The 6667-nt window shown below is 44.7% G+C and overlaps 1 protein-coding gene across 2 annotated transcripts in view; it reads right to left on the reverse strand.

The window, feature by feature from the left end:
* The window catches only part of TTBK2 (tau tubulin kinase 2), a 108224-nt gene extending 101871 nt beyond the window's left edge, over nt 1-6353 (reverse strand). For both annotated transcript variants that reach the window (XM_074824221.1, XM_074824220.1), the window contains exon 1: nt 5982-6353. The gene's annotated coding sequence lies outside the window, so the exon portion shown is untranslated. The remainder of the gene's footprint in view (nt 1-5981) is intronic.
* Nucleotides 6354-6667: the final 314 nt, after the last annotated feature.

The raw sequence follows: 6667 nt of genomic DNA on the forward strand, positions 1-6667 counted from the left end.
TTGATGTATTACCTACCAATCCTAACAAGCCAGCCCAAGCACAGTTGCTCCCTTATTGCAGTGGGAGGTCAAGGGAAAATTGACTCAACAAGGGGAGGTTAGTCCAGTCTTTGGAGATACGTACAGAAGCACTGCCACACGACTGAGGTATCCTAGGCTCAAAACTAATGGAATACGTAAGAACAATATGGGCAACAGGGAGAAATGTCCAGCCTGCATTCAGCATCTAGACCAAATTTCCTTCTAATCAACAGAGAAGCGAGTGCAACATCGCCTCAAAGCAGCCTTTCAGATAAAATGTTCCTCTTGCTCTTGCTTCCTCCCCAAGCTGACAACAGGCAGAAAGACCTATCAGCTAAGCACCCAGGCTACAGTAATAGAAAGGATCTGGTTATGACTACTATCTCAGCTAGACGTTCAGGGTGAAGTTGCACAGAATAGCACGAGCTAGCAAGAGTTATAAACCTATCTCAGCAAAAAAGCAATATAAACAACTCCCTTCTTACAATCATTCTCTGTCAAGTTAGCGAGTTGAATCAGCGCAGCCCAGAGATCAATGGGCACAGGCAGAGGACATCATCATCCACTTATAAACAGCAGCCAACTGTTAGACTGGTTCGACAATAACGTGTAATTTCATCCGCAGGAGCTAACACATGAAAAATATGATTATATATATGTATATCTATAAATAAATGACAACCAGCACCAGACAGTCAATAATGAAGCTTCTTTCCTGCATACATCTGCTTTACTGTGGGAGGCTCACAGTTTGCCTCCAGCTTCAGCATCGATTTCTTGGTTCTTGCCTAGTCAAGACAAGAACTGACTGGGTTAGCTAGCACACTTCTCCTACAAGACCAATAAATATTTTCTTCATGCTGATCTGTCTTGTGATTCTTTCACAATTTTTCTCCATCCAGACGAACTGTTCAACAGGTGTCCCCATTAGAAACACCATCTTGCTCAAAACTGTAGAACTATAATTTCACCCAAGTCACAATAATCTCTAGAGCTTGACAAAACAACAGATAAGCTTCATGCAGAAAAATTATCGTGATCCATTATCAATTCCCCTCCTTCAGCTCTCAGAGCATGACATGCCACTTTGTTTTAGGCTGATTCAACTTAAGAGAATTATATTTTGATTTTATTGACTACTGGAAATGGAAAATCAAAGTGTCACATATGAAGGCAGGGCATTCAATGAAACTCAAGGAGTAGCACAGTCATTCCTCATCTAATACAATTTCAGTCAGCTGACAATGCCCATTCTGGATCTATTTAACTCAGGATGCTGACAAATGGAAAGATAGGAAAATAATTAATTATTTCAAGACAGTAAATAACAGTATTTAAAATAACAATACAGATATGTTCTAAAAAGTCACCAGTTTGACGCTGAGAAGAAGCATGCTCTATTTATCACCCCCCCTTTATTTTTTTTCAAATACCTCAACACTGTGAAGCTAAACAGACATACTTAATTTGCTCAGAAGCTCATCCAGAGTGGCATTTGAAGCATTACTATAGCAGTAAACTGAACAGCTGCAACAAGACACATCCTGCTGATACACCACACATCAAAGCAATCTCATTCTTACTACACTGCTGAAGAACATTGTATCAAATAAGTGTTGCTAAAACCCTCACAAAACCTTAATACCCTGAGAGACTGCATGACAGAAGCAACAAACATTATCTGAGAATTATCTGGGAAGTGACAGAGAGCAGAACTAACCCTCCCTTTCAGAACCAATAAGCAGTTGCTGACTGGAGACAATTCCCAAGTACTGAAGAGACACAAACTCTACAAGGCAAGATCTTTCTAACTGTGGATGTGGTCAGTGGAACAAGTCCATCAACACAGGACACAATTTTTGTATAACCTCAGTTGTGAGAGAAGTGCATCAAAAACATAATAAAATTATTTCCATTTAAACACTCTAGGAGAAGACCAACCTTGATCATTTCAGTTTTTCCTCATGTTAGCTCCACATAGTAACATGTCCCTGCAACAAGCAACAAATCCCTTTGCAATATCCAGATATAAAAAAAATGGCCTCATATTAAAAGAGACTTCACATCTTTTACAAGCTCAGCAAATTCTACCCTTTCTTTACACATCAGACAGCTTCGTATCGGAAAAAATTACTTTCCTCACCAATACCATCAGTGAGCTGGTTAACTTCATCCATGAAAACCCAGCCAGCCTTCAACCCTTTCAACTACTCAGAAGCTTCTCCTGCACTCAAATGCAAGGCTAAGCAACATACACACATTTCTCTGAAAGGAAGAATTACCGGATGGAGCTTCTCATCAGTGCAAATAACCTAATTCTCAATAACTGATTAATTTCTTCAGAGACAAAGCAACAGCATGAAATAGCATTTGAGCAATCACAGAATTGTTCTCAACCCTGCAGCACAAGAACCACAGAAAAACATGCCTGAACGTAACCATGAACACATTTCTGAATTCTTACCAAGATACAGTTTTGTTAAAAATGCTAGACTTCTTCAGTTTCCCAGCTTGTGCTCCTTCTCCTCCCTCCTCTCAAAATCAAGCTTTCCCTTCTCCCCAAAATATTCCTCAAGGTTTTCAGAGATTTGCCTCCATTAACTGGAAAACGAGTTCGAAGAATAAGTTACTAAAAGTTATGACTTGCACAGCTTCTCAAAAATGGGAAAAAGATACTCAACCAGATCAAGAGGGTCAGAAGGTCAGATTTTATTGTTTGAATTTTCCACTACTTAAGAGTCAAGATAAGTGACCTATAAGCTAATACAGAAAAAAATAACTATAAATTTAAACTGCTGAGAATGGCACCTCAATTTCATAAGCAGCTTAAAAAAAACCTAAGTTACTAGATTCCCTCAAAAGCACACTACTTAACATCTAGCACTGAAGGGGGGAAAAAAAAAGAAAGAATCCAACTGTAAAATTTTAATAAATATAATAAAGTTGTAAAGAATAAGTAAAAGATTGGATGATATTTTCAAAGAAATAGTTTTGAAAGAACATACAAGATAGAGTTACTAAAAGCCACATTATAGTATTCAATGTTTTCAACAAAGAGAGGGAAGTCAAACTTTATTCTACCCCTGTGTGACACAGAATACACTGTAACCATTAAAGCACTATATTAGTGAATGGAAAGCAGAAAAATTAAACTGCTCTGGTTTATTTCCTCTTCTTAAGGTTAAGATGTTTAACTCCAATTTAAGTATCCTAGATACTAAACTGTTAAACAAAAGAAAAACAAATAAAAGATTAAGCATTTGAATAAGTTTCTTTCATCCAATCAGGGACAACAAATCAAGTTGATATGAAGTAATTTTTAAACACAACATGATCTGTAGATCTTGGATTCCTTAATGTACACTTCCCATTTAGTCAGTTTTGCATGTTTTAATTCTTGCCCATCTATACTTTAAAAACTGGCCCATCAGACTGATCTGCCAGACCCATGGCACAACACACTGCTCTGTGAGATCAATCAAATGAAGCTCAGGTTTCTCTGACGTGAGGAGAGAGTGCTTTAACAGAATGAGGGAGGAAGGACAGTGGCTGGTCCATGTACAAGGACGCATCCCTGTGAGACCACTATGAATCCTGGTGTCTTGTACTGAAAAGGCAGCTGTTTCTCCTCCCCTCTAGCCAAACACAAAGGCTTTGTGTAGTGCTTTCCCAGAGCAGGAGAAAGACAACACAACACACAGGAATACATAGAAACTGTCAGTCCCCTGTTGTAGAGTATCAATTCATTCCCACTAGATAAACAAGTCTTAGCTAACACAGAAAACACAGTAGTATATCAACATACCATACAGTGCAACTTCACACACTAAGCAAATGTTTAACATTCTGTACACATATATCTAGAACTGGTAGAAGCTGATCGTTTAGAAATCAAACAGGGAAAACTCCACTCATCTCTCTGTTTTGTTACACTCAAAAATCTTTCTTGATTTAATCAGTCACATTGGAAAAACCTCTCCGGAATTTGTGATGTTAGAGCTAACAGAGCCTGCAGCACGCAGCAGCAGTACAGCGACTACACTAAACCTAACCAACATCATGATATTCCAGTTGCTCAATTTGCTCTTTCTCATTCTTACTCCATCGTTTCCAAAATAGGAAGTTCAAAAAGATGCTGAACTTCAAGAGCATAATGGCACGTTAGAAATATATCAGAGAAGAACAAAGTATTTGTCAGAGATAATTTAATCCATCTTCACATTTTTTAAACTACAATCTCTTGATACAATATTTTCAAAATAACTTTTCACCCATGAACATACATAGTACCGTAGACAAAGCTTCCTACATACAATTTTTCTGACAAGTGAAACAAACATTAATAAGCATACTTCTGGTTTAACAAGCTAAGAAAGTTTTAATATTTCATTAAATGTAATTCTCACTGTAAAACAAAGGAATCATCATCAATAAAGTACGCTGTGCAATTTAACACAGAATTAAAATGTTGGATATCTTTGTACCATGAGTTCACAACATTAAGATTCCCCCAAAAATTTCCCAAAATCAAACAAGCACTGCAAAATAAGCACTAATCTCTTGTTTTCTCAGACACAACAGCTAAATTGAGCTAACATACCTTCAAGCATAGCATGTGTTCACCAGAGACATGGTATTAACTATGCAGAATACATAAAAATTCTACTCTGTTTTTCCAGAACCACAATATGGAAACTAATCACTCACTTTAAGGCTAACGCAATTTTAAAATAAAAAGAGTATGTGTTATTTTAGAGCTCTCAACCTTCCTGTCAATATAGTTTACTAACTCTGAACATTTGAGCTGAAATTCAACTGGTTCTGCACATACAGTCTAACTAGGAAAGCCATTACAACCTATTTTATAACTCATTTTCTATAGTCCTTTTGGCTTAATTAAATACAGTAGGAGGTTCTCAGAAGGCTGTGCTATAGTCGGGGTCTTTCCTTTGTGTCCACACCTCCCCCCCCGATAATACTTTAATATTATTAATATTCACAAATGCATCCCCGTTCACACTAGCAGTTATTCCGAAGTGCTCTGGGCTCACACGAGGTTAGAAACCTCATACCGATCTTTGTCTTCTCGTTGCTTTTGCTCTAGAGTGACAACAGAAGTACAAGGATGCAGTTGCAGCTCCAGAGATGATCTGTAGACTTAGGAGCAAGGTATTTCCCCGTTTCCTTTTTTTCAAAAGCTACAAGTATGCATAATAATGTTTTTTAAGTTTCTTCCATACGCACTTTATATGTTTACTATTACCACCGTAGTAAGGGCATCTGCGGCCTAGCCAGGCATATCTGTATTCATATATTGATGCAACTGCTGTTAATGGCTCCAGCACTTAAAGCGCTAGACGGCAGCCACCGATTCCCCATCCAGCCTTGCCCACACAGGCAGCCGTTACACGCACACCACGATTAAGAACTGGAAATATAGATGCAGCTATTTTAAAACAGGGCTGTTTCGGCACCAGAACACGTAAATATCTGGACCGTTTGCCTTCTTGCAGCAAGTGGGAGGGACAAAAAAAAATCTCGTGCCTATAAATTTGATTTCTCCGTAGAGGCCGGGGCGGCGATGATTGCTGCCGGAGCCCGCCAGCCCTGCTGACCTTAACTCCCCAGAAAGGATCGCCCTGTCCTGCCCGCGCCTCCCCCCCGCCACCGCATTAAGCCCCTCTCGGGGCGGACCGTGCCCCCCCCCCCCGCCCCCGGAGCTCCCGCGCCCGGCAAACTCCCTCTCCCACAGGGAGACAAACCGCGACGCGGCTCCCACGCAGCAACCGCCGCGGCCGGGCCGGTGGCGGGGGCTCGCCCGCCGGCGCCCGAGGGCCGCGCCCCGCTGAGGCGGCCGGAGCGCTCCCCCCGGGGCCGCCACCTCCGCCCGGCTGCCGGGGCCCGCGCCGGCGGCTGCGCGGGGGTAACGGCGGCGGCCGCGCAACGCCGCGTCTCCTCACCTGGAACGGGGCCGAGGCGGCGGCGGCGGCTCCTCGGGGCGGCGCGCACGGCCAGTCCCTGCGGAGCCCGGCGCCCCCGGCCGCCGCGGGGATGGCCTGAGGGGAGTGGAGGGAGGGAGGGGGCTAGAGCGGCGCCCCCCGGCCCAGCCCCCGGCCCAGCCTCCGCCCCATGGCGTGCGGCGCGGTCTCTATGGCGACTGCAGTGCCGGGACGGCGCCGGCCCGCCCGCGGGGAGGGATAACGGCTGCGCGCAGCGCGGAGGGGCGCTCAGGGGGTTACGGAGGGGCCTGCAGCCCTCCCCAAAGGGGTTAACCCCCTCGCGGCCGCCACCGCCATCCCTGCGGCAGTCCCGGCCGGAGCCCAGACGCGCTCATCCGCGCCGCCTCCCCCGCTCTCGCCCTTCCTCAGCCGCGGCGCCACCGAGCCCGCTGTCCTCCGGGGCCCCGCCCGCATCCCTTTTTTCGGAGCGGCGATTGGACAGCCGCGGAGATTCCTCCCGGCCGATTGGTTGGTGGCGTGATCAATTAGGGCACCGGAGGCGGGCGCACCTGGAAGCGGCTCCGTGTGCGGGGTTGGTTGAGAGCCGGCGAGCCCCGTTACCAGCCGCCGCTGCCGCCCCCGCGCAGCCTCGGGGCCGAGGTGCGCGCTGGGCGCTGTAGTCCCCGCCGCCGTGGCGGCCGGGCAGC

Source organism: Strix aluco, chromosome 4, assembly GCF_031877795.1.
Source record: "Strix aluco isolate bStrAlu1 chromosome 4, bStrAlu1.hap1, whole genome shotgun sequence".
In the NCBI taxonomy this organism is placed as follows: Eukaryota; Metazoa; Chordata; class Aves; order Strigiformes; family Strigidae; genus Strix; species Strix aluco.